We start from the raw sequence: 15,843 nt of genomic DNA on the forward strand, positions 1-15,843 counted from the left end.
GACTGCGATAAGATGCAAACTGAACACTCGACAGATATGCCCAAGGCCGGAACTCGAACCAAAAACCTTCGGTGGCGACGGTCATTTTTCTTCCGCTTATGGTTGATCGTGACGATGAGGACGACTGATTCAAATATGAATGATTATTCGAGAACGACTCTGGTTCAAGGTTCATTCGACCATTAAGTAATACTAGTGAAGGAAGTGTGACGGACAGGTGTATTCGTAAGGGGAAAAACATACACGGCATAAAATTACTTTATCACCGACAACAGGACGTAAAAGGGAAAGACGATTACTATGCATGTTCTTAGAAATTTTACAAGTAAAATGAAGGTTTACAGCAACGACGTAAAGAACATAACCAGACCATAACCAGCATCGTCACAGTATGAAGTACCAAAATTAGAAATAAAAAGGTTGGACATGAATTTCAATTTTGTTATCGCTTTTCTATCTCACTAGGTTAATAGGGACGTAACAAGTTAGACACGACAAGTGAAGAACGCCCATGTTTTACCTACGTTTCCTACCTAACATTCCTAGCTTCACAGTATGGTGCCTAGTACTTTCGTTCGTGTATTCAAGCATACCTCTTGTACTGCCTGTTCACACTGCTGTCAATCATGTTATAACAACACGCAACACAGAAAACACGCGAACGTTATTTAAGCCCACATGTAGTGATTCCAAATAATGACCATCACTGATGACACGGTTGCGGAGAAGGACTGGGCCGATCTGTTTTCGAAATTGACCTACTAGAATGTTTGAAAAGAATGAGGCAAAACTTCTAACTGATTTAATTTAAACTATCATGTATACCCTTCGTACATGGTAGGGGTAAAACTCTTTATCAAGTACAATGCAGAAACTCATAGAAATGAAAAAGGAAATGGAGATCGGGCATTTGTAATTGTTGCCAAGTCGACGAATCGGCTAGACTTGTTACCGCACTCGCCATATTCGCCTGAACTGGTACTCAGAATATATGTGGTGGGCCAAAGATCTCAGTATGATTTGACATACGGAAAAGGTTGTTTTTATTAATAATGAATCAATTGAAATACATACAATGAACGCTTGACGTATGGAGATTTGTTTGATTAGGTACAGAATGTTAGATGGCATCACTTACATGAACTCCATCTGGCTCTTCCGATTGTATTGTTTGTAACATGAGTTAATGTATGAGTCTCTGGTGCTCGAACTTCTGCCCGGATACTCTCCTAAGCCACTCAAGTGTACGCGATTTCTTCACTGTTCCTTCAGATATCTTAACAGGAAGTAATGGGGAACTGGAAGGTCTGGCTAACATGCCAGCCAATTAATCTAGGAATTTGTGTCTACGGAATGGACCTGCCAATTTTTAGAAATAAAATTCAACTGCCTTTACTCGTTTCTCAGTGAAATTCACCATGATCCCATGATTCAGTTATAACATGTTTTTGAAATGAAAAAAAAATTGAACTACTAACAACAAAACATGTATTCACACGTCAAATTCTACTGTGATTTTCGGCCCATCCTGTGTCTTCGAATTGAAAACGCTTAGTGTGCTAAAGAAATGAAGTCAATTCGACATTGAATTGGGTTATTTTACGTCGCTCTTGGGATTATCCTTGACTTTTGGGGATTCTGCAGAAGTCGACTAAACTGACATTATTATGTGAAGATATCAACTTTCCAAACGAAGCATGTGCTTCAGAAGCCCACTCTCTCTCTCTGCATGTGTGTGGGGGAGGGGGAGGGATGGTTGAAACATCAGATCTACACACCTACCAGAAATTGTACAACTGCTGCAGTAGACCGAACATGGAACCTTCATTTTCGTGATGATACAGCACAGACATGGCAGGGATATCCGTTTACGAAATATGGAAACGCCCCTTTTAATGTGATGACGCATATGTGAAATCCACATGTGACCGGATAGCAACAATAAATTTCGAAGCACTCTATATAAAACGGAAGCAACTTTTGATAACTGATAAAATGAATTCCCTCCACATACTATGCTTGTTATAAGTCGCTTTTCTGTCACTTCTGGCTAATCGCGAAGACTAGGATGAGAAATGATCAGTTGAAATTGACGAAAGGGCACTCGGAAAGAACACCCACGCCTAGGTCAGGAGTCGAACCCGAGAACTTCGGTGGTGAGATATAAAATCGACCACTTGGCGCTCCCAAGCACATATTTGTATGTGAATCAAACTCAAGTTAAATGAGACGTGAATACATTATTGCCGATCAACCGAAATTTTTGATGGTCCACCATGAAAAGAACAGAATGGATTCGATTCCCAGCGGAGACACACTTCAACTGTTAGGATTCCAAGTGCAGTCCTGATTTTCTTTGCACATACTCAATCTCGGCCATAGTGGACGCTGAGATCAACACCACGCTCTGGCTGCCTTCATCCTCCTCCCTGCTCAGAGATGCCTCCACGTACCCATTGGTTAGAAGGGTGAGTTCCAGAGTCGTTTTATCGAAGGAAAAACAGGGTTTTCTAACCAATTACTAGAGAAAATACAATATAAGATTGCCTCAACCGAGAGAAAAAATTGAAAAATTCAATTTCCCCCCAGAAATTTCGTGTCCGTGGCAACACTGAAAAATACAATAATTCCGACGCCTAGTTTATTGCAGCAATCACTTCGGCTCAATCGCTTGCATGCGCATAACGGAAGAGGCATTCTCGTAAGTGCCCCCACCTCCCCGTCCCGGAATCACCACAACGACGCGAGGGAGTATTCTTGAACGGGTTCCAAAAAAAGCCTCCGATGAAGAGATTCCATCTGGGGCAAGTGTCAAGTGGTGTAGGAGTCCTCCTTGAGAGATGAATTAGTACGCCAGGATGAAAAATGAGCGAGAATGATGAAGTCCAGAAACCGAAATGTACAGGGATCGAATCGATCCGTGTAATCGTGCAATCGATGTTTAAAGCCACTCTCACATGGCCACGGGCGGACTAATGGAAGGTCCTGGGGGTAGGGGGAGATCTACAACTAACGATGCATCATCAACGCCCGAGTAATTAGCGTTTACCACAAATACTTCTAAAATTAACGAAAAATCCGAAAATAAAACAGGAGTAATGTGAATAACGATTGCAGTTTGCAGCTACAGTCGTTTTCCATGCAGCCATAACTATGCGACGAAGATTGTGTCACTTATTGTCATTCCCTGCCACTGGCGTACGCAGACTTTCTTCTGGAGGGGCTGGAATTTTGAAAGTGAGTACTACACAGTAGCTTCGTTCAAGGGGGGCGGGATACACAATAATATATTTCGTATTTGGAGCTTTCCAGTTCTAATAAAATTGTACTCGAAGACAAAAATTATGATCAGGGATCATTTACACCTTTCGTTTTTCATAAATTCCTAAGAGGTTTTCAAATTAAAAATTTGATTTTTTCAAAATTTCGGGAGAGGCTGTAGCCCCATAAGCACCCCCTCCACCCCTAAAATTCTCCCTCCACAAAAGACCATTTATGGTATTTTTGGCTCTAAATTTGCGCTTACAGGCCCCTAAATACGAACTTGCACTCCCAGATGAAAAATTCGATAATCTCTTGCCCCCTCCCTCGCGTATGCCACTGCTCCATCCAAACCTCTTTTCCTATATTCGTCTCTTCACGGGTTTCTACTCAGCTGGCTGCGATATTCTAGAAACTCTGATAAAACTAGTTTCTAAGGAAATAAGCAAATCTTTGATACGCACCCACTTATTGTATCATTTTAAGTGTTTAATATGTTACTTGTCTATGATGACGTAATTTGTTTTGTTCAATTGGGTAGTCTGTTATGGTTATGGACTAACCTTAAAATATTTGATTGTGATTAGGAGAGAGATATTATGAATGTTGGGAAATAATGGAAGTGATTTTGGAAATGTGAATGTGTTAATTTGTGTAGTAAAGAAGTATTATGATCTAATACAATTTTGTTTGTCATAAGAAGTTTAATTGCGAGTGCAAGTGTTATATATTAACATTAACTGACATCTAAATATAGTTTTGGTGTGCGAAAGTTAGCAAGGTTTACGTTAACATATCCTTATTTGATTTCCCACAACCTGAGGGCTTCAAAATAGGCTGATAAGTATCAGGCTCGCCGTTGAGGAATAAATGTAAGTTGATGCATTGAGAATAATCCGGGGAACGTGACATCTTACACTTTCAGTAACTACGACAGATGTCAATGTTTTGCGTACTGTACTGTACTAAGATCGGTCGACCGTTTTCAGCCTTCCTAGGAAGGGTCGAAATTTGCCTCTTATCAGCTTTGTCAGTGGGGGTCAAGCTCATTGTGTATCTCCATTTAACCTTTGTGCTGGTGTTTCCGCCGCCTTGTTTTCTGTGAAAATGTTACCTGAAGAAAGTGAGTTGGTGTGGTGCAAAATTCATTGAAATGATATATTTTTCGCGCTTTTTGTCCTAATGGTTATGAGCATGAAACGAGGAGGGGTGGGGGGATAGTTAAGAACATAATATTATTTAAAACTGAACTCTGGTACAGTCACGGACAGTTATGGATTGTTTGTTTGAGTTTGTGTTTTAAGTCCAGTAAGGCTAATCGGGACTGGACATACAGTTTAAAGTGAGATCCGAGCCACTATGTGCCACCACCGGGTATCGAACCCAGGACACCTTGATTAAATTGTGGATTGTAACGATCCCTTTGAAAGTCAATGGCATTGTTACAACTAAGAATTGTCCGTGACTGCACAATTAGGACCATTAGCTTAAATTCACAGCGCAAACAGCACATTACCTTGACCACCAAAGAAAAGTCCTTATTTAGTACTTTTTACATGTAAAATGTTTCTGAATTTTAACTTTTTAACTTAAAGCAAGCAACCTAACCACATTAACTGAGCGCTGCAAGTGTTAAGCCCCTATCACACGGAACTGGATTTCTAGTAGGAATGCCCTAGTTGGCGGCGAACTGACTTTCTAGGTAGAAATCATGGCCGCCTGGCTGACTGCTTTTGAGGAATATGACATGTTCTAATTGCTACTGGCTTTCCTCGACTAGATACTGTGGAACAGCCAATCAGAGCAAAGTTTGGGCATGTGAAGATAATCTGTGACTTTGCAAAAGGGAGTTTTTTGTCTGAGCTTTCCGAGTGTTGGCTGTTTTTGTTAGCAACGAGATGATGACGTGCAGTGCATTCGTGTTCAGTTCATTAATATTTAGGTATTTATGCAAAACGATAAGATGTGCATGTGTCAAATAAAATGAGCCGAAAATGAAAATCCTTATTATTACAAGTGTATTAATGTTTGATTTTTTTTTTTAAATTTCTGAATGAATTCTGCGAATCTCACGTATGAATATTGATATGCTACCAGAGAGTTTTTTTTCGAGCCAATCTCTAGTTCATACTTTTCTTTTTTAATTTTTGATGAAAGCACAACATTCTTCAAATTGACCGTCTATCTTTAAGCCGGCTTTAGACGAAAGCATTTCCTTTTAACATTTTTGCTAGCATAAATGCTATGAATTACACCATCTATGCTGAGTGCACGGTATTTATTTACAATTGAAACAACTAAAATATTGTTCCATACGTGTAGAGTAACCGTTATAAAGTATGTATTTTAGCAGTGACATTGTTTTATACCTAATAACGTTTTATACCAGACGTTATTCCTCTAGGTTCAATAGTTATCGGCTTTTAAAAATGTGAAGTAATACATTGTTTACATTTCACGCGGCCGCCATTACATTTTCACTTGTCGTGTGAGGCGAAAACTAGCAAATTGGTAGCTAGTCCAGCGCCATTCCTACTGGGAATCCAGTTCCGTGTGATTCAGGCTTACCCGCATCACACGGAACTGGATTTCCAGTAGGTATGCCCTAGTTGGCGCTGGACTGGCTACCAATTTGCTAGTTTTAGCCTCACGCGATACTTAGCGTACTTGTCGATAGACTTTTGTTCCCATACGAGGGAAGTTGTAATGGCGGCCGCGTTACCTGTAAACAATGTAGGCTATCACTTCACATTTTTAAATACGTATACTGAGTACATTTTCTCTTCTCAACTTCTTAACAAGCTTCGTTAACGGTTGCATTGGGATAATGAATTAAAGTATGCCAGAAATTTATCTTAATAAATTTAAATGTGGTTTTGGTGTACATTATAATAAGCAAGTGGGTGATTAGTAAAATGAAATTAGGACATTTTTGGCTTTTTGGAGTAGCATTGCAGACCGCAGGACATGACACCCCCCCCCCCCAAAAAAAAGACTGTCTTGCTAAAATCAGGACATCTGGTCACCCTAACCAATAACCAACTTGAGTTGTAATAATCCACTCTGCATCCCCAACCACAAAAGATGCAGAAACAATAAGAGTAATATTTCAGAAACAAAGAAAAAAATGCTCTAGCAAAGAACTGCAATATTTCTTTCATCCTCCATCTATATGGTATTTGATATTTCTTTTTTATTATTCTTGTATTGATATTCAGAGTTGTATGTAGCTTCTCAGTCCCCACCACTACCAATGCATATTCCCATTATAACTATCATTACAGTCTACGAACTATTTACATAGCAGTGATTCTTAATATTTCAACTTTTGTTCAATGCAGTAATGTTTATTCAGTCAAATTTCACCACAACGCACTCCCCCTCAAAAATAGGGTGGATGAAACCAGCATCAACAAACCTGCCTTTGAACACCTTTGCTTGGTGTATTTTCCATTGCCATTTCTTACCTAAATCTGAGATCAAGAATATATGGAGTCGTACCTCCACACCTCCTATTGGCCTTAGTGGCATGGTGAAACACATAGGAAATATTCTTATATTTTTATTTTTCATAAGATATAACTCGCTTCATCAATTTCATCACTCATTCTCATGGTCGCAATTACCCCAAAATGGCAGAAAAGCAACTTAAAAGAACCTAATTCAATCAATTGATGGGTGTTGGAGCACAATTTTCATTTTTGGTTGGAAACACTAACCTGACACATTTAAACTTCAAATTGTACTGGGGTATAAAATGTGCTTCATATATTTGTCACTCTAAAAAGAAATTACATGAAATACATTTGTAATATGCTACTGTCATTAAAATCGATATGTCAGTATTTCAGATCTTTTTTTGAAATTCTGGAAATATGTCGAAGATGCTTCCTTTCTTTAAAAAAATATGGAGTGTACAGTAGTGGACAGTTCTGGTTTGCCTCCATGACTGTACAACTTAAATATGGCTCCCCCAATCAATAGGATTTGGATCCCACAATCTGGCAGATTATATAAATAAAATTAACTTACCAGAACTGAAAAAGTCAGGTATATAAACCGAAGAGTGAAAATTTAATATTGAAACTAAGGGAAAGCATATGTTTCTCAAGTATGCAGAGAATTTGTGTGTGTGTGTGTCTGAGGTAAATACAGAAGGCTATTAAGAGAAACATTAAGTCTACAGAGCAATTGTTATGTTGAAAATATAAGTTATGTATGAGGGCATTTTGAAAAGTTTTTGCCTCCTACACAATAACGTCAATAATATGCAGGATACTTACATGAACTATGTCTTCTTAAAGCTTGTAATGTCCTCGACCAGGGTGTCACAACTTTTCCATGTAGTCACCATCATTGTCCACACACAAATGTCAACATCTGACAAGTTGTTACATCCCATCGGTGAAGGAACCAAGCATTTTCTCCTGGCACCAGTGACGCACATCTGCATCACTGGTGTAACAGTGTCCCTTCAGGTGCTCTTTCAAAATCGGAAAAAGGCAAAAGTCACAAGGTGCGAGATCTGAGCTGTACGGCAGGTGGGGTAAAATCTCATGCACAGACACTGCAATGCATCCTGTTTTTGACGACTCCTGTGTGGGAGAGCATTGTCATGTTGAAGAATTGCATCCTTGCCAGGCCTAACTCGCAGTAATCTTGCGCGGAGTTTCTCCAAAGTCTTCACGTACCGATCAAAGTTTACCGTGGTTTCGTGCTCCAAAAATTCTGTGTGGACTATGCCGTTACAGTCCCAAAAGATGCACTTTCCCCCTCCATCCTTGGCTGTCACGGGTCGTCCACTGCAGACCTGATTATGCAGACTTGTAACCTTTCAGATTCCTTGTTCACCTCCTGACAATACTCACATCCACAAAGGCGTCGCCATAGAGATCACTCATTCCTCGATGAATGTCAATGGGCGCAGAACCGTCTGCTGTGAGGAATTCAATAACAGCACATTGTTTCAACCACACATCCATGTACGCCGCAGGCACATCGCTAGATGTTGCAATAGTGAGTGAATCAGCGATTATTCTAACACCAATTTTGTGTGTCTCTGAGCAGTGTTACCAGAGTTATTGCATAGGAGGCAAAACGTCCTCGTACTTGCGAAAATATGATGTTGGTTTTCCCTTTAGCGTATTTTGAGGCCTACCTCATTGTGTTGGGATGTGCACATCATGGATGTTACAAATGAGGGGTACAGAGCACAAATGGCATAACTCCATCCAAGACAGTTTTGAGAGAAAAGGCACATTTAAATAACTTAGTACTATGGTTAGCTGTTGCAGCACAAACATAATGGTGCCTCTATGCACAAAAATTTGAAACTCAGGAGATATTTACTTATCGCACTGAAATGTTGATACTTCACAGTTCTAAGTTGTACATGTAACTCCACTTCCATTTTCCATGAAACATGGAGTTACCCCACTTGTGCTCTGAACCAGGGCACAAAATGGATATTTTCATGAAACAGAACACTTTATACTTTTGTTAACATGCCATTGTCTCTTTATCTCTGATCGCTGCCTGCAATAAGATTAACGACTAATTACATGACATCCTGTATTACAATTAATAATAGTTAATGTTAAAATATTTACATGAGAAATCTAAAGATTTCAATTGAGTTTGACTTAGGATGCCCAGCCCACTTCACACTGGTACGTTAAAAAGGGAAAATGTAGATGAAAGGACTATGAAAGAAAACAAATGACCATGATAAGTGAACACGAATTTGTGTAAAGATCTTGTGCAAGAGGATGTCGCTGTCAGAACAATCGAATCAACATTCAACAGGGTGGTCATTCCATGAAAAGTGGGACATAGCACTGAAAAATTAAAACTGTTCATTTTGGCATGATTTTTTGCAGGCATGTTGGTAAAGGACCAAAATATCACATTTCAGTGTTAGGAATCGATATAAATTGCAAGTTTTGATTCTACTGCCTTGTGAAGTTCGATAAAAAGTAGGTGAAAAACAAGGGAGGAAATGTGTGATTATTGCAGTTGATGACAAGTATATTTACAGTTGCTACACTATCTATTTTTGCAACATTGGAAAGAACTAAATCAGGTACTCATTTCTCAGGAGCACCAATTTAAATGCATTAAGTTTTATAGCTTTGAAAACAATATTTTAAAACACATGTGTAGTAGTCACGTGAGTCACACACACATTTTTTCTAGTATTTATAAAACAAATTATTTCTGTTGCAAAATACACAGTTTACTTGCTATACAATACCACAATGACAAAAGAGCAATGTGTTTTTCTTCTTTTGTTGGAATTGCCTAATATACAGCAAAAGAAGTTGTAACGCAAGTCACGATGTATATGAGGTTGGCTAAAATATGGTGCGTGTGACATGCCTTTGTGCTTCAAAAATGAATATTACTGTTGCATCCCTCATTTATGACTCGCAGAACAACTATTTTTGTTAACTTTCTTAGCTAATACTGAGTAATATGTGTAAATTACACTCTGTTGGCAGTCTTCACCAGACGAAATATTTTACACACCTTCACAGCTCATAAAGAAGATAAATATATCTACCCTTGTCAATGCACGTGGCCATTATAAATTTGAGTAGGATAGTTTTACCCAACAATCACCACTTATACTGTATAATTTGTGTTGCACTTGTTTTGATTCCTGTACTTTGAAATTAATGTTCTTATCTCAGTATTGTTACTGTAATTCAAAATGTTTCTTTTCATTGCATAAATTGTAATTCTTTATTTTCATTCTTGTATTTTGTGAAGTATCTTGCAACATTTTTCTTTTCTAATTATATAAATTGTAATTCTTCATTTTGCTCACTTGTTGAAATAAGTATTATTTCATTATTGTTACTATGTGACTTGCTACTCTTGTAACTTGTGTGAGAGTAACTCGACCCTGTGATTATGTTGTTGAGTGGACTAGATAAACTGAAACTTGCCTATACACTAAATGTAACACGAGTCACAATTCTTTGTAATGTGAGTCACTAATATTTTTTTTAATAAAAGGGTTCTTTTTGCATACATGTATGTATTATATTTATTTGTGTCATTGATGTTTATTGCATACTCTAGTAGTTCCAGTGAAATATATGTTGACAAATCAGGTGTCCACTTTAATGTAGATATTGACAAAACGGTTGTCTATTTTAATCTAATATGTCACAACATTTAAAAAAATCACAATAAATATAAAATCTACATTGTAGTGAGTTCTATTGTACCAAGGTATATATATAGATGAGTAGTTATACTTCACGTTTCTAATTGCTGACCTAAATGTAACACGAGTCACATTTTTTTGTAACGTGCATCACATCACATTTATTATCATGAAAGGCCTATTTTTGCATCTATCATTTATGTGTTTGTATGGTAACAGACATTGATGTTTGTTGTATGTTATATAAAAAAATTAAATTCCTAGTTATAATAGAAGAGCAGAATTCCAGTAAAATGTAGATGTTGACAATTCGGATGTCCATTTTAATGTAACACGTGTCACAACAATTTAAAAAATCATACTAAATTTAAAAGCCACATTTTCTGCATTCTATTGTAATCAGGTTCTGTAGCCTTAAGGGAGTAACAACCTGTAAGGAAGAAATAGTTTCATAACTTTTATGTGAGTGCTAGACAAATTTTAATTTTAAGAATATTATGCCTCTAACTGTAACGTGAGTCGCATGGAATGACCCAGGGGCAAAATATTGATTCCAGAATAAATATCACCAAAATACTACTCAACGGACATTACAACACTGTATCCTAGGCTCACTAAATTATTTATATGTATATATTTGAGTGGAGCAGGATCACCAAAACCTTGGAGTAATGCTACGTGCATGGTTCGTGGGGTTTTCGAACCTGGAAAAAAAAAAAACATCAGTAACAAGAAAGTAGGTATTGTAGATTCGGGGTGGATATAGTTGCATCCTAAAACAATCCTAAAACAATATTGCAACAGTAATACAACAAAGCCAGTCTCTAACATTAGCTTTCAGTTTCATCAACAATTTTCTTATTTCTGTTATTTTATATTGATTTCTTCTACTTTTAGCCGATAGCGATGATTTGGATGAGTGATGAAACTGATGAAGGGACACTTGCAAAGGACATCCATTCCCATGTCAGTGACTTGAACTTGGAAACTTCAGTGGTAAGATTGAAAGTCAACCACATAGCATACCTGGTCACCAAGCAGGCAAACAATTTACGAATGGTGAAATAGTTCTGATAGCTGTTCAAAAAATGTAAAGCTTTTTTTTCTAGAAACAGCTACATGGACAAAAAAAAAGTTACAAAAATATTCTCAAAATTGCCTGCAAACAGTTCTATGCTGTGCACTCTCCACCCCACCCCCCAAAAAAAAATGTGTGGATGAAAATCTATTACAATTCGGATATGAAGACCACAATGACTTGGCTGCAAAACACATTAAAAAATTATGGCGTGGTAATGGAAGTAAATAATGACAGAAAATTGGTAAAGGGGGGAGAATAAAGGCATGTAACATCGGTAAAATTTTAGTATGTCCGAAACGTATTTCTTCAATTTAACAGGAGAAAGTTCTTACCGATCTGACTTTCCGTACACTTTTGAAAGGTCGTGGAAGGGATTTTGCCCCATCGCTTAATTTATTTCGCCGGTAAATCATGTATTTTTGAAGATTAATGTCTCTCCAATGCATGAAAGCTGTTGCCTCTATGTCCTTCCACTACGTGCATCAAATGTTGTGTGCGTTCGATGATGTAACCCCCGGTCAGTGTTTCCAACCACACCGTTGTTTTCCAAGAACATGACAATTTTAACTATGTTTGCCTAACCTAACCTTGCCGTGCATGGTTCGTGGGGTTTTCGAACCTGGAAATAAATACAATCAGTAACAAGAAAGTAGGTATTTTTCGATGAAGACGGTTGCAACACTGCATAACCACTGATCATGGACAACGCTAGTCAAGATTTCTCTGCCATATTGCATGTAACGCAAGCGAAAACAAATAAACAAGAATTACTCGATATGTCGAAAATTGAGATTATTTGTGTGAAAAAAATGAAATGGCACCTTCAAGAATCCTTAGGAATGTAGAATATGTAAGAAAAAATGTGAAAAAGGAGAAAATAAAGGAATTTCAGATGTTAATGTAATATCAAAGCAAACCTAAACACAGAGTAGAAAGTGATACATAAATAACTTACTAACAACATGCAACATGCTAGATGATTTACACAGATTACTGTTGCTGAAAGTACATTCATTACTCATTTTACGCAGGAGTATGCAATAGGCCTTGTTTCTACTCAGACAAATTTTATTTCACTTTAAGGAAAAATGAGAAATATGCATTTGAATGCAAAATACAGAATCAAAACCATTCTCAATTTTATTCAGGGATGCCAACATCGGTTTTGCTTCCTCACAAGAAATCACTTTATACTTATGTACTGGAGATATTTCAAAATGCAAATTCATATTATGAAAGATATAAAACCACTTTTTGTTCTGTTATTTACTTCATCATGTTATGCTATGAATGGCTACAGCATTTACCAACAAAGTTGCTTTATCTAATGTCGGCGACAAGCACATAATTAATGGAAATTACAGTGCTCTACATGCACTGTGTAGAAAGAAATGCTTGCCAACATGCATTAGACCAAAAGATCACATGAATACGTTTTCAATAATAATAAATGGTGCAACAAGAACTCCCCACCTCTTTCTTAGATTCCGATAAATCTGACACACTGCCTTTAAATGCAAAAGTGCTAAAATTAATGTAAATTCAATAATTTAACCTGGACGCCAAACACTAATATTAATAGTTTTCCGGCAAATTCTCCGAATGCAAGATCGTGAATGCAAAGCAATGATATGTCATTTTCGTAAAGAATAAATAACTTTTAGATTGGAAGCAGAAGCTAAAAGACTACGTAAAGTAAAGTCTCTTCTAATCCTTATCCCTTACTCACAAGTATGTTCAGTCAGATTGACAAGAAATATACTTACTACGAGGGAGGTGTCCACGGAATGCGGTTAATTACAAGTTCGCATTTGTTGAGCGTTTACAATGCCGCTGAACTCTTATTTTCGGGCCAGAAAAAAAGCGGGCAATTTTCAACCAAACTCATTCTTGACTTGGAATAGCTCGAAGCTACTCTACCAGAACGCGAATGTAAACAAAATGTTGACATCTAATGTTGCGCAAGTAATTTCAACATATTCCAGTTGCACTTAGATACAAAAATATACGTCTCAGCGCATTCTTGATAGCATGCTTTTTGTTGTAAATGCTGAATACGTTTGATCACAAGAAGGTATTAGACATTAAAGGGGGAAATAACTAACCACCTGATGATTGAACTATAATGACAACATAGTAAACGACAGCAATTTAATTATGTACACTTTATCACTTAACACTTACCCGTTCGTTCCTCAGCGCGCTGCAAAATATTGTATGTTTTGGTCTTCTGCAGTTCGAAGATTCTTTCCTCCTGTCACATAAAAATAAATAAACCAAAACATCCAAACTAAACGATATACATTCCGATGTTACCACCTCATACTTGCTGCTCGAACATGGCGGAAAACAAAAACGAAACTCACTCCGTCCGTGATGTCAGTTGAAGAAAACAGTTCCCGTCTGCATCTCCACCAGAAGGCATTCGGCGACATCTGTGAACGGTATTTTCAAACTCCAGTGCACTTTCGGCTGCTTTCGGCTTACTCTTGTTTTACTATTTCCAAGGCGCAGAACCTCTGATTAGGGGATGTAAAACTCTTGATGAGAGTTCAGTCTTGAAAGAAAAACCTCACCGTTTTAGTTTTATCGCATTGATGGGTGTGTGTGTATACACACATATAAACATATTAATTAAATACATTACATAATCAATTCATCCGCCTCATAACAAAACAGCAAAAATGATATAAAATGTGTCTGAAATGCGCACGCTCCTTTTCCTCTGAACAATTGAGAACTAAAAGTGGTTTAACGTTGTAAGTGTCAAAAGCGAAAGTGTTGGGAAATCGCATCGTTCACCACATCAGCCCGTAAGGACGTTCACAATAGTGACTCTTTACACGCCCTTTGAACTCCTTAGAGGGCTACCAACCACTTTTCACGTTTAGGCTACCACTTGATAAAGCATGGCACATTTCACAGTTTAACGTGGAAAACGGTGTTTGAATTATTGTGGCACTTACAGCGTTTACCAATTTTAAGTATTCAATTGTTCATGCATTTAAGACAAAACTGTTTAGCAGGAACAATCTGAAGTACATATTTCGTCTTACTTCTCTCTCTGGTAATTTAGAAAGCATTGTAGAAAACAATTAAATTGCGAGCGAATCGACCAAGAAAGTTTTTAGATACACATTTTTCCAAATTGAAAACAATATATTATTACATTAATAGGCCGCAAAAAAATTCATGGGGCGCCATGGTCTTCTCTTTTACATTTCGATCGTTCGGCGCCCAATAAAATTTGAAATCGAGGGGTTAATTGCCCCTCTCTGCTCCCTTGCAGATGCTCTTGGCCGTGTGGAAGAAATAATGGAAGAAGGTCGTGAAAACTAGCACCATATTTAGTATCCTTTTGTCCTGCTACTCTTAAATTCTGCTAGTCTTGCTTTCTTTTACTTCAATGTTTTCCTCCTTAGAATTGATTTCCGTCCAAGATTGGGGTGTCAATGCCCCCTGCCTCCTGTGGTCGCGCCACTTAGCCCCCTTCCCCCGTAGTTGCTTTCATCGGATTGAAAATACTTCTTTTTCTTTGATAGCATAATATCGTTTAATAACGGCGATAAGATTCCTCTAAACTAAATATCTAGGTGAAAGTATATAATAATATACGGGCATGGACATCTGAAGGGGGTAAGGATGGCCACACCTCCCCCTTAGAAAACGAATGTCAACCTAAAAGTATATATAATTTTATTTCAGTCATAGAAATTTACATGAATTGGAATGCGATAATTTCTAATACAAGTGGTGTTTTTTGAGGAGGCAACACTATTATCGGGGTAATATGCCTCATAGAAAAATACCTTGCTTGTTCCTCCGTGGAAAAAATCTGCGGACATCCATGATTAGGAGGATCAATTGCCACCCCCATGCCCCCCGTGTGCACGCCTATGCAGTTGACTGCAGGCTGTATAAATAATGTCAGGCAAATAGTTAATTGATTTGGTTTATTTTACTTCGTATTTCTGCCACTCTTGCCTAGTCGCGAGGATGAGTTGATGAAATTGATGAACGGAAAAAAAAAATATATCCATGCCCAGGCCAGGATTCGAGCCTGGGACCCTTGGCGTCGTAGCGTGCTGTGCTGACCACTCCGCCATGGAGGCCGGCGCCAGGCAAATAGCATCCATCGCATTTTTCGTCCTTTTTTAATCTTACATGCATGGATAACCGCAGGATTTTTTTTCTAGAGGGGCAAGCTGAACCACTGTGCCTCCGCGGGGATCAAACCTGGGACCCCTTGATTTCAAGGCTACTAGGGCATTGGGGAGGTCCTACTATGGGGGCTATTCCTGAGTAAACAAAAAATGATCGATCAGAC

General features: G+C 38.0%; 1 protein-coding gene across 14 annotated transcripts in view; it reads right to left on the reverse strand.

Moving 5' to 3' along the window:
* The window catches only part of RhoGAP19D (Rho GTPase activating protein at 19D), a 252,436-nt gene extending 238,550 nt beyond the window's left edge, over nucleotides 1-13,886 (reverse strand). For 13 of the 14 annotated variants that reach the window (XM_083120612.1, XM_083120610.1, XM_083120614.1 and 10 more), the window contains exon 1: nucleotides 13,701-13,886. The gene's annotated coding sequence lies outside the window, so the exon portion shown is untranslated. Of the gene's footprint in view, nucleotides 1-13,282; nucleotides 13,303-13,700 lie in introns of those variants that run through there. The other variant, XM_083120603.1, reaches the window with a different exon arrangement.
* Nucleotides 13,887-15,843: the final 1,957 nt, after the last annotated feature.

The sequence above is a fragment of the Lepisma saccharinum genome, chromosome 4 (genome assembly GCF_977018435.1).
Source record: "Lepisma saccharinum chromosome 4, izLepSacc3.1, whole genome shotgun sequence".
In the NCBI taxonomy this organism is placed as follows: domain Eukaryota; kingdom Metazoa; phylum Arthropoda; class Insecta; order Zygentoma; family Lepismatidae; genus Lepisma; species Lepisma saccharinum.